This window comes from Podarcis muralis, chromosome 5, assembly GCF_964188315.1.
Source record: "Podarcis muralis chromosome 5, rPodMur119.hap1.1, whole genome shotgun sequence".
Taxonomy (NCBI): Eukaryota; Metazoa; Chordata; class Lepidosauria; order Squamata; family Lacertidae; genus Podarcis; species Podarcis muralis.
Genome location: NC_135659.1, coordinates 53,592,519 through 53,605,699, shown reverse-complemented (window position 1 = coordinate 53,605,699; position 13,181 = coordinate 53,592,519). Strand labels below are relative to the sequence as shown.

The following is a 13,181-nucleotide window of genomic DNA, read 5'->3' as shown; positions in this document are numbered from 1 at the left end:
TTTATACAATGTGCTTAGTGGATCCTTCAGAATAATACTGCCATTCTGCCAAAGGGGCTTTACCATTTAAAACACCAAAACAAGGACAAGCGGCCTCAGGGCATCGGTTCCACTTCGGGAGATGATGATGGCACGAGTTCCTTGGTTTGAGCTTCTTCCTTTCTGCTTTCCTCTCGGAGCACATAACTTTTTAGACAGATCCCTGTCTGTGGGGTGAGGATGCCCTGGCTGGATCTTTTCAAGTGTGTGGCCTTTAGACTGCTCCAGAGCTTGAGCTCTCTGAGCTGGGAAGTTCCTAATTCTTCATACCCAGACTCTGGGCCCTTGATAACACTGCCTTGCCTATATGCGTTGGAACTCTTCTGATCTTCCAGGTGGCAGCACGTCCATCCACACCACAGGCTGCTCGCGATTGCGGACACTTCCCCGCAGTGCCCAAGCGGCTCGCCCGAGGCATGCCGGGAAAAGCGCGCCTTTCACCGAAGCATCAGGTGTTGGTTGGCCCTGCCGGGGAGGGTCCGCGGAACAGCAGCAGCGTCTAACCCCGCTCGGGCCCCCATGCCACCGCTCTGGGGCGCCGGGCGTGTGTGCGGGAGAGGCGGCTGGCTGCTCCCCCGCGACCCCCTCCCGCCGCCGGATCCCCGAAGGGCGGCGAGCCCAGCCCGTTGCCAGCCGAAGCCCCGCGCTTTCCCACTGACGCGCGTCGGCGAGTGACTCAAGCCTACGTCACGCGCGCCCGGCCAAAAGACGCTCTCCTTGCCTGGGGAAAGGTGCTCTCGCGGCGGCGGCGACGAGGACGCAGCCTGCTCCGTGGGCTCTCGACGGCGACGAGCCGACGGACCTGAGAGAGCCGCAGGAAGAGCGAGCCTTCGGGGAGGAGGAGGAGAAGCGGCAGCAGCAGCAGCGGAGCAACTGGGCGAAGAGCGGCCCGAGCGCAGCGCGGCCACCTGGGGAAGCCGAGGCGCGCGTCAGGTCAGGGCGCGCGGCTTTGCCTTCTTCCCATTGCCCAGCCGCCAGAGCACTTTCCCCGGCGAGTTGTCACAGGTCCGCCCGGCCCAGCGCAGCCGCCTTCCGTCCTGCGTCCCGCAGGAGTTCCTCGACGGCGCGCCGACGGGGCGGGCAGCCCGCTGGTAAGGAAGGTAAGGAAGAGTGCGCCCTTTGGGGGGCAGGTGCAGCGCCTCCTCGCGCCTTCTCCTTCGTCTTCCCTCTGTTTCTTCCCGGTACGCAGGTAGGATCTGCTTGTTTCCATTGCTTTACCAAAAGGACACGGGGGGGGGGGGGAGAGAGGAAACTCCCGGTTGCTAGGCGAGGATGGAAAAAGGATCTCGCCTAGCAACTGGGGAGGAGGAAGGCAGGTGGACCAAGGATGGAGAAAAGGGAAAAGGGAGCAAGGCGAGGAGGCGCGTCACCTGAAGCCTAAAAATAGCCAGCGATGCGGAACGGAAGGAGGCACGTTTGGGCGAGATGGGGGGGGGGCGGGAGACGAGCAAATCGCCCTTTGCTGAAGCCCGGAGGGATTGCTACGATCCCTTCCGAAGAGATGCTTGGAGAGCTGACATTTTAAGTAAGTATGGGGTGGGGAGCGGGGTATAGAGATCGTCAGTGGCCATCCTGAAATCCACGCAGCCTGAAGTGTGACCTTGATTGTAACATTGGGAAAGGAAGCAGAAACCACTCCGTCCTCATGAATAATGAAACGCCGGCGCTTGAATCCTGGCTCACTTGGCCCCACCTCTCTCTGGGGTAATTCATCACAGAAGTTAGGGGTATAGAAGACGGGCCACAAGAAGCTGCATTCATTTGACTCCTAAGCTGTGGTTTAGGGTGGGGGAGAGGATGCTAGAGGTTTGCCTTGTTTCGTGTGTTTTTTTAAAAAAAACCTGGGCATTTGTGAAAATGTTGGCTGCATTGGGAAGCCAGTTCTGCTTTTAGCCCTGGTGGAAAAAAGATGCCATTGTATTTGATATAAATCCTATGCATTGAATCTTCCTTTTTTAATATGCTCTTTTTGAAATGATCAATAAACCCTTTTAAAATACAATCCAAGTCGTCAGCTATTGACGTACGTACTTGAATGGGGTTTGGAAGTGGAAAGTGATAGATCCAAATAGCCTTCCTATTAAGAAGCAGCTCTAACTGTAACATAACTGCCTAAAAAAAATAGATTGTGTTTATGGTGTTTGCTTCTGATTTGCATTTGCAATTGGAAACATGTGTGCAAAGCTCCATTAACACTTTTGCTTAAACCAGAGTGAATATGGAATTTAAATACTTATCTCAGGAGCTATGTGCAAGCTATGTGGGAATTTTAGTGCCCCAGAAGAAATGTTTAAATAGTGCCTACTGCACCATTTAATGGCACCATCCTCAGGCTGCTGGAGGATCATCCCCTATCCCACCTCACCTGGTCCTTTTGCTTGTCAATCTCTGATAAGGCCTCCTTCACTACCATTCCAGGTCCTGCAACTAGATGAACTGACCTCTTATTGGACTATCTAGTTTCCATTTCCTCCAATATGCCCTGCACTCCATGCCTTGATGTGCCATGACTTCTTAACCATTTATGCTTCATATCCAGCCTCAGCCCACTTTCCCACATCTTCCCTCTGCTCATAGCACCAGGTCCTCCAACCTCTGTTCATTCCTTGTTGTGCAGAAGCAGCAGAAGCACATGTGCCAAGAATTCAGGATGTACCTTTCCTCTTATGCTGCAGCAACAAAAGTGCTGTTCCATATGTTCCTAGATATCCACCACGACCACCTAATTGTAAGGCCAGCGTGGCATGGTGACTCTCTCTACAAATGACATTGAATTACTATGCAGCATGCCGCTATAGCTTAATAATGAACTTAGAAAACTGACTTATATATCAAGCTTGATATTGTCCACACTAACTAATAGCGGCTCTCATGGGCTTCATACAAGAGTCTTTCCTAGGCCTATCTGGAGATGCAAGGGATTGGAGCTGAGACTTTCTGTATGCAAAGAAGATGCTCCGCCACTGAGCTATGGCCCTCCCCCTGGTTTTGGCCCTTCCTGTTTGTGGACATATGTTTCACAGATCCTAAGGTTAGATAAAACTGTCGGATAACCCAGCAGGGTCTCTTCTCTTGCACAGCCCATATGGATCTTCCCAGCCTGTGACTTATTTTTAGCTGCAGAGAAGCATCCTTTTAGAAGGGCATCTCTATCCATCTTGATGTTCCCAAGGGAATAATAAAGTTTCCATTTGCTTGCCTGTCTTCCAGAAAGCTCCTTCTCTGATGCTGAGAGTCAATAGGGACTCTCAGACAGACTGTTGGGTCTAGGAGTTCAGGGTTCCATTCCTAGCTTAGCCTCTGTGTGGCCCTGGGTCTGCTCCCTATTTCTAATGCGACGAGAATAATAGTATCATAGAATTGTAGAGTTGGGACGGACCACAAGGGTGCAAGAATATTTTTGCCCAGCATGGGGCTCAAACCCACATGAGATTAAGAGTCATGCTCTACTGACTAAACTACCCCAGCAGTGATGGAACTCACAAGGTTGTGTGTGTATGTGCGTGCGTGCGCAGAAGGAGGATGAGAGATTTAAAATGAGTTTTAAAATGGCAAGGCACTTGGCGCAGCTAGAAGTGCCACATCCATTATTAATCATGGAGAATGCATTGCTGGTGGCCTCTGGGGGTGTGTCCTCCTGACATCATTCAGCAGTGCCATCTCTCCATCTGTCCCTCTCCTCTTGCCCTTCCTCAAGGGTGACCTTTTCTCTTTCAGCAGCTTTGGGCCTCACACCTGCATCGCTCTGCTCCTCCTCTGTCTTCATGTCTCCCAGGGGAGTTAGTGAAGCCTTTTTTTTTTTTACCTCCTTTCTTTGTTATCACTACAGCAACCCTCCAAGATCAGAGACAGAGGGGAGGGGAATGTATATCAGATCAAGGGGAGAAAGCGGGTATGTATTGGAAGTGAGCCGTATTCCTGCGGGTACATATTGGAAGTGAACCATAGTCCACGAAAGCTTGTGCCATTGTAAGTTTTGTTGACCTAATTTAAGGTGCCACAAGACTCTGTTGCTTTTGCTGCAAGACAGTAAGATGGTGAATATAGTTTATGTTGGCAATGCTGTCTTTCATGAAGGTGCAGCCCCCAGTTTTAATCCTGAGTCCCCTGCTACTGATTTCCATGGGAAGATTAGCCTTCTGTTTTTGTAGTAAAGAACCAATTTGCCCTCAGGCTCGAAATAGAAAAACTCCACCTTGTGAATGCATTCACATCATTAAGGGAGTCATATGATTACTGGCTTTCACTGCCTTCAAATACAGGGTCATATTGTTATAACTTATATATGCTGCTATGATACCAAACAAGAAATGAACATGGCCTGTATTGGATGAATAGCCCCTTTTTACTCATTTTCTGGCCAATGATGGTGCAAAGTCTCTCTCTCTCTCTCTCTCTCTCTCTCTCTCTCTCTCTCCCTCTCTCCTTTGAGATATGAAAACAAATGGAGACATCTATGAAAGTATTGATGTGGAGACACGAAGAGTTGAGATGTGTTTTGTAATTAACTCCCTAGCTCTCCCTGATGCATCCCAAATGCAATGCTGTTAAATAGGTCTTGCCTTCAGCCCCCCATAAGAGTGCTGTTGAGTAAGCTGTGACGTCTTTTATTACTAGTATTCGCTGCGAGATCACATTCACCTGGTGCTATACCAGCTGCACTGGCTCCCGGTGGAGTACAGGATCAGGTTTAAGGTGCTGGTTTTAACCTTTAAAGCCCTATACGGCCTAGGACCCTCTTACCTACGGGACCGCCTCTCCTGGTATGCCCCACAGAGAAACTTACGGTCCTCAAATAAAAACATCTTGAAGGTCCCAGGCCACAGAGAAGTTAGGCTGGCCTCAACTAGAGCCAGGGCTTTTTCGGCTGTGGCTCTGATCTGGTGGAACACTCTGTCACAAGAGACTAGGGCCCTGCGGGACTTGACATCTTTCCGCAGGGCCTGCAAGACAGAGCTGTTCCACCAGGCCTTTGGCCAGGGCACAGCCTGACTCCCTCCCTCGGCAATCTCCGCGGAGCTCTGGCCCAATGGTTGCCAGTGGCTTGAATTAATTTTATAATGAATGATTTTAGAGTGTTGTTTGTGCTGTACTTTTGTACTGTTTTATTGTTGTTAGCCGCCCTGAGCCCGGCTTCGGCTGGGGAGGGCGGGATATAAATAAAATTTATTATTATTATTATTATTATTATTATTATTATTATTATTATTATTATTAAAGGCCTACAAGTGGAATTCAACATGACATTAATTGGGGTATCTGTGAGTGGGACGAGGTCTGCTTGGCAAGGAAACTCCCACACGCTCCTGTTTTGGGTACCCCCCCCCCATCCTCCAGAGCAAAGGGGAGGAGAGGCAGCTTAATTCTTGTTCAGTGAGTGGACTTCATTCTGCTTGTGCAGCAACACAGCTGAATCCTACCTGATAACACTTTTAGGATTCTAAAGGTGACCACAGACCAGCCGAGCAGCTCTTAGATGCAGCATAAGTGCTTCTCTGCTGCCAAGTGGAAAGAGGCTTGCTGTTGGGATGTCCCACACAGTGGGGGGGGGGCAGGGGGAGGATACTTGTGTGTCTCTGTGTTGAGGATGCACAGGATCCTAAGCACCCTCATTCACGTAACATGGCCTTAAGAGGATCCCTTTGCCAGCCTGTACACTGCCATGGTTAATTTCCTCCCACTGACGGCAATGGGAAGGGTGGTGGGAAACGGCAAAGAAAAGGGTAAGAAAAAGCAGTCTCCTGACCCCCACCCTTGCCTGGCAGCAAGCTGTCAGGGTTTAAGAAGTGTTTTTAGCTCCACCACAGAATCCTTCCCCCTCCCCAATAAGATTGTTCTGCCACCATGCAAAAACACTATTTCCCCACCCCCACCCCTGTATTCTAGCTCACAACAAACCTGTGCCATATGCTGTTATTATCCATGTTTTGCAGAGGAATAATTGGGTGTGCCCAATACCCAGTGAATTCATGGCTCGGCAGGGATTTGAGCTCAAGTCTCTAAGGTCCAAGATTCTGGGCATTGGCCCATTTTTAGCATCCGATAGCAAGTCTTTGGAAAGAAGATCCATTATATTGTTAACAATGTTTAGGGCAGTATAACCAACAGCAGCAACAAAATTCTCTGCCAATTTTGCTCAAATTCTTATTGAAAAATCACACCCCTGAATTGTCTGACTGATGTAAATTTTTAAAGCAGGCCAATTTGACTATCTTTGCATGTTCTGTAGAATTGCTTCTGTTTTAGGTTATTACTGGGAGAAACAGAACAAATCCAGGCACTGAAATTCCTGCTCAGCCCTCTCCCTGATATTTGATAGGGGAGTGCCACTCATCTACTTCCAAGCTTGTCTTCATAGCCTCTTGAGAGCTAGAAACTGTTTTCCCCATATGAAAGCTGTGGATTTTTTAGGGCGCTGAATTTTGTGCCCAGTGTCATTTTTGCACTTGAGAGATACAATCACACCATCGAAGGATATACTTAGCTCTGGCAATATCCATTCAGACACAAGGCCATGTGGGGTGAGTTTTGTGGGTTGTTTGTGTGCTAAAGGTCACCAGCATAAGGAACAATCCCCCTCCCCAAATAAGCTGGAAGGTGTGAATAGAGAACCTGTGCTAACATTGCACATATTAGCATATAAAGTGTGTCTCTTGTGATACCTCTCTGCTATCCATTGTAAGGCACCAGTGCAAGCTGGACAGTGGGCTCTGCTCTTAAGCAATTCTTACTCACTTCAGTTAGTGCTGCTTGCAGAGGAGATTTTCCCCTGTGAATTGTGCCTGAAATAAATGAAACAAGATAACATAATTTATTTCTTCTCACTCCCTGGGTTAATTTCTATTATTCACATCTGGGCAGCATCAGTGTAAGAAATTAGGATCAGTGGGACTATAGAAAGCTGACTTACACCAAGTCAGACCATTGGTCCATTCTGTATTACACTAACAGTGGCTCTCCAGGGTTTCAGGCAGGGGTCACCTCCCGTCCTGCCTGGAGATCCAGGGGATTGAAGGTGGCACCTTCTGCATGCAAAGCAGATGCTCTCATGGCTTGACCTCACAAGAAACTGCACTAGGAAAACTCATTTTAAGGCTGGGAATGCCAAACACCACAATAGCACAATGCCTCTCATACAGAAGTGCCACTGCAAGCTGACCCAGTTTGGAGCAGCACTTTTTTGCCAACATCATCAGATGCCATGCATGAGCATGGCAAACTATAGTATCCCCAGGTGTGTCTACTTTACTGAGCATGCAGAGGGTTGCTGTGCAAGGATAACATGCCATGGGAAACTACTCTCTTCAAATCTCTGCTCTCACATGAGTTTATTGAGTGGCCTTATGCACCCCCACCCTCAATCTGCCTTAGTCATATGTTTTATGGTGATAACACACGCTTACTGTACATAGCTGAATGTAGCCTTGGGGTTCCAACTGTGTCTGCTAGATTCTTAGCCCTCAGCTGCATGGTTTAAGGCTACTGTCTTTGCAACAGCAGAGCAGCTGAGTCGGAGACAGCCAGAGGACTGATAGCACATTACTTGCAAAGCCCCATGTGGACTTTGGAGCAGATCAGCCAATGTCATCATTAAGAGGGATGGCATGGCAGATAGCAGGATGAAGGAGGAGTTTGCAGGAACAGATGACATCAGAAGACAAAGAATATGTTTTATGGGATAATAACCATGTAGCTCATTATGCTACAGGCATGTAGCTATATTGTAATAATATTCTTTTCATGACGTCTAACCTTGATTCAAGACTTGCTTCAAAATAGTTCAATTGATATTGGCACAGAATGAGAGAATTGTAGAGTTGGAAGGGACCCTGTGAATAATCTAGTGAAACCCCATTGCAGGAATATGCAACTGCCCCATACGGGGATCAAACCTGCAACCTTGGCGTTATCAGCACCATGCTGTAACCAACCGAGCTTTCCAGGCACAATCTTTTGGATCTGATGGTAGTAAAAGGTGTATTGGTGGTTGACTTCCAAAACCAAGCTGATGGTAAGAATGTAGGTCATTCTAATAAGCTTACTATGCTTATATTTTGATAATTGGGATCAGTGAAGCTTTCTGCTGGGCTACTGGCAAGTATGAGGAGATGTATGGCAAAAAGAAAACAAAAGAAAGTCCATATTCTGATATGGCCTGCATGTGATATTGTCCCCAAAGAAGGAAATTATGACACATGGAGAAAGAATTCTGTCCTTGGTGCTGAACGTCTCATCTATTGCAGCATTAGTGTTAAAAAGATAAGCTGGTATCAAATGCAGCACTATGTAACTGTCCTGTCAGCACAAGGATTCTGTTTGTACAATGGGACTTTGCACAGTCTGTTCTAGGGGTTCCTCCAACCTCCTGAGCAAATTTGGGCAGGGTGTGGGGTGCACACAGGTCTTCCCTTTGTGTCCAAGAAAAGTAAATAAGCTATCCACTGCACAAGTGGAAATTCTTGCGCTAATGGGATGGTTACTTAGCCCTGTGCTAGTTACAAATCTCATCTTTTTAACACAGTCTCTCTATCTTATAATTTATAACTGTATGCTGAACTGGATGGAAGGATCAACACCAAGGACAGCAGCTTCCTCCATGTGATCACAGGCCTTCCTTATTTACCAGCCTCCCCACCCCCTTTACTCCAAGGCAGCCTTACCTTACAAAATCAAATATATTTACTTTGCTGTTGCATGAGGTGTGGAATAAGAAAAGTCAGGTCTTCTGTCCGGGAACAACCTCTCCCAGAGATCTTGAAAAGCTGTTTCCCGTCAGACAGTTCCAGGCTAGATTTGCCTCAGTATAGCACAGCTTTGTCTGTTAAACAACACACTTTCTATAGGTTTATACATTGCTAAGAAAGTTATTCTTTGCTTGTGTGGGTACTGTTGGAGAGTCCCAGTTCTCCCTAGTAATGTTTATGGAAACCAGCTCAGACAATAACTGTGAACTTGCAGAAGATCCAGTGAATTGCTTGTGGGTTTTAGAGAGCCTCACGAGGGGATAGGAATGCTTAACAGTGAGATATTTTAGACTGGTTTGCTTCTTCACCTCATTATTTCCTTCCTTTTGAGAACTCGCAGTTCAACCATCCGGTTCCTACTTCTATTAGAAATGCTATTTTAAGCTGCCTGTTGCTAAGATACACTGTCAGTTCTATGCACTTGCTGTATCGGTAGTGTCTAAGAATGATGTATCCAATCAGTTTAATTAGTTTCCCCAAATTAAATATAATTTACAATAGGATTTAGTTTGGTAAAAACATGCCATTGTGTTCTCTCACTGCTTACAACAGTCACTTCAGGGATAAGTCACCTTCAGAAAGTGCGTCCTTTTCTGAGCGCCCTCAGATCTCCTGTTTCATGGCAAGATCACCACAGCATCAGGAGGAACCTTTTTCCTGGTACCTAGTAAACAGCTGAAACCTTCTTCAACCTAAGGCCCATGGGATGTGTTGAAAGGTTCTCATTGATCCAACCTTTTCTGTTGTCTTTTTTCCATATTGGCTTAAATATGACATTCTTAGAACTTGGTGTACTACACTTCCTCATCGTTACCCCAGTGATAAGGAATACTTTCCACCATAGAGCCTTGTGACTTTCCCCAAGTCACAGAAATACTGACCTGTTTAGGAACATTCATTTCTTTGAAGCACATGAAAGGAGAAGGCCAAGCCAAATGAATCATTGTTCTTGCTATGAGTACAGGTCAATAGCTAGCCAGTTAGGTGAGGTGTCTGCAGTTTGATCCATATGAAGTTGTGTACCATTCTCAGATGAAGAGTAATTTCAGATTCTCTTGCTTATTGGGTTAGGAAGGATCTTGGTTGCTGGTAAAGAAAAAGAAACCTGTCTTAAATGATGCAATTAAATGTACTAAACCCTGCACATTGAAACACAGTGTTGTATAATAGGAAGAGTATTCGGTGTAGAGCAGGGAGAGCTGGGTTCAAATCCCAACTCAGTCAGTGGTTTTACTGATGACCTTGCACAAATCTTGGTCTTACATACTCCACAGTGGTGTGATGAAGAACAGGAATAATCTCACGCACTGCACCTTGACCTTCTTGGACAGAGTGCTGGAAACAAATGTGATAAATAAACAAACATTGTCCTAAACCTGGACTCTATAATGTGGGTTTCCTCAACTTGGTGCTTCCAGATGTTTTGGATCACAACTCCTATCTTCCCTGACTATTAGCTCTGCTGGCTGTGGCTGAGAGGAGTTGAAGGCATAAGGTTGGGAAGGCTGCTATAATGGATTTCTGGGATGCAGCTACCAACGTTCTGCTGTCTCATATTGTGTGTTCCAGTTTTTCTCCAGGGTGTTAGATCAAACTAGCAAATGGCCAAGGAAACTTCTGTTCCACTTGTTGCACAGAAATATTGCAGTTACAGGTAGCTATGGAAGATCACACACACACACACACACACACACACACACACACACACACACACGGTTAGTAAGGGAATTATAGTGTCACATATCCAATGAATTAGTGGGTTCCTTTTCATTCATGGATCTCAGACATTCACGACATATGTGGCATCTGGTGTGGAGTAAGTGCAGATGTGGGTCCAAAGGAACAATCAGAAGCTTGAACTGAACTCTGCTGATGGGTGGTGTGTGCGCGCACGCCCAGCTCTAAGAGGGCAAGGAGTTTCTATTGATGGGCAGTGAGGGCACTCCTTGTTCTGGGAGCATTTTGGAGGCATTGGCTGTGTGAAAAAGAATTCCCTCATTCAGCCAGTGCCTGAAAATGCAGCATTCCCAGCTGGTGGGCAGGAGAAAGAACTTATTTACTAGGCCTATGCTCAGTGCTTCCCAAAGTTCCAGGCATAGAACTGGCTACACCTCTTTTGCTGTGGTTCCCAAATACCAACAACCAACTGGCTATTGGGCATTTGGGAATCATGCACAATGGATTTTGACAGATGGGCCAAACAACACAGCTTTCAGTCATGGGATTTCCGCAGTGATGTCACAGGTAAATTGTTCTGCCCATCTGTCAAAACTGGTCCCTGGAGCAGTAACGATTTTCAACCCCTGGTTTAACTATTCATACGCTGCATCAAGATCAGCAAGTGTGCCAAAGTGCAATCAAACTTATATTGTTACCACACACAGACCCATTCTATTTTATCAAGTGCATTTTTTTTTTGGATCAATGGACAATAATGATAATGGTTGATGGGATTTCTGTCTTCATGGTTGATGAGTCATTCAGTTACAGCTGTAATAGTTAAGAGTTACTAAGGCCTTTCACTGATTCATACTGCATTAATTTGAGACTCAGAACTCTAGTAGTATGGTACTGTTTGTTCTGGGGAGAAATTATTCTTACTTATATCAGCTTTTCACTCTGTATGTATTTTGATGATACTTTGATGGTTATTTTCTTCTTAAGAATGCCCTGAGACATGAGACTTTTTTTTATAAGGGCATATGTGTGTGCTTGCCCATGAACCTTTCTCAAAATCAACCTCCCATTGACATTCTGTCCCTTCTGCATTTCTGACAGCATAGTGGTCTTTGCATAGGCTGTCTGCCAGGATTCTGAAAGAAATTTTTTTCCAAGCTGGGATCATGAGCTGCTTTGTTGTTGTTGTTATTGTTGCTGTTCTTGTTCTTGTTGTTGTTACTGCCTTTCATGAGGAGCAACCACTGCATTCTGAGTGGTGCAAAAAATAAATAAATATGGCCAGTGTGGGGACAATTATCATAATGAGACTTTGTTGCCTGGTTTAGAAAGTATTCTTTGGCAAGTACATCCCATATAAGCAGAGTGAGCTATATCTACAACTGATAGCTCATTCTACATGAGAAAGCCAATACAGTAATGTATAGTCAGATGTTGTTAAGGTAACTCCCACTCTATGGGACCTGAGGTGAAATTTCGCAGAAAACAAATTTCTGAGCAAGTGAAGGGGGAATCGTAAAGTGTGGTGTTAATAACCAAACCTGATCGCATCTCCTTTGGGGTTAAATCATCTTGTGATGTGGACACAATGTCACACCATTAAAGCAGATTAGAGCCACCATTTTACTTATTGAAAAAATGAGGAGGAAAGCCACCCCCTTTTACTGCCCTGTTTTATAAGTACAACCGGGTGGATCAAGAATGTAACATGATCCTAAGTATTTACCCAAATATATCATGACCATAAGAATAAGTGCAATCTTTGTATAAGTCATCAGTCACCTTTATGAAACAGGTATTGCATTCAGGGGCCTTAATTGCTCCTAATATTGTCAGGAATATGCTAATAAAAACTGTTTTTAAATGACCTCTTCATTGCCTTATTCACACATGCTTTCAAGGAAACCAAATCCCATAAATCCTGAAATAGTTCAGTATAAAAATTTTGCAGAGTGTAAAACTGGCAGGGTTTCACTGGAGTCCAGGGGACTGGGCTGGTTTAGCTCTGTTGAAAGACAGCAGCCCTTGAATGGAGAGGCAGGAGTAATCAATGGCTTTGCATGCAGTGCCAAACATTTTGCAGATACTATCTGTTGTAAAACTGTCATGGGCAATTTAACCTACAATTCCTGGCCATCCCAGTTGCTCTGATAATGTCATCAGCTGAGAGATAACCTTGGTGCTTGCTGTTGTCATGGAAGAACTGCCGAAGCCTGCCCAGTTCTTTAGTGCAACAATATTTTAAGCTAAATAGCACCTGACACATTGTTGGCACTAAGCACAGGTAAAACAGAAGTTATAGCACATAGCAATTGCCAAACCTCAGACTTTCACAGATTCCAGACAACAAGGAGGAGGGACTAAGAAAGACAACCGGGTGGTGAGTTACAGTACCATATAGGTACTTATAATGTATAGCATTGTGAGAATGTAACCATTTCACGGTCCGTCCACCCCTATACATATATTGCTTCAGAAAAATTCTACTTAAGTCCCAATTTCTGCAGCAAGTAAAGCTTCAGTCTCTATTGACTATGCAAATAGAGCAAATTTGCATATTTATTGAATTTATTTGCTTTTGCACAACCTATGCAGAGCACTGCAATTCTGCCTCCTGTATCTCCTCCTATTCAGTCCTACCTCCTCCCTGGAATCCAAGATTTCTCCAGGCATTGCTTGCACACTTTCAAGCCTTGAGGACTAGAAGTTTGCTCTTTTAAA

At 45.7% G+C, this 13,181-nt stretch overlaps 1 protein-coding gene across 2 annotated transcripts in view; it reads left to right on the top strand.

The window, feature by feature from the left end:
* Nucleotides 1–465: 465 nt before the first annotated feature.
* Nucleotides 466–13,181, top strand: part of SLC6A17 (solute carrier family 6 member 17) — a 32,112-nt gene continuing 19,396 nt past the window's right edge. The window contains exon 1 of one of the 2 annotated variants that reach the window (XM_028733845.2): nt 466–1,139. The gene's annotated coding sequence lies outside the window, so the exon portion shown is untranslated. Of the gene's footprint in view, nt 1,140–1,471; nt 1,565–13,181 lie in introns of those variants that run through there. The other variant, XM_028733846.2, reaches the window with a different exon arrangement.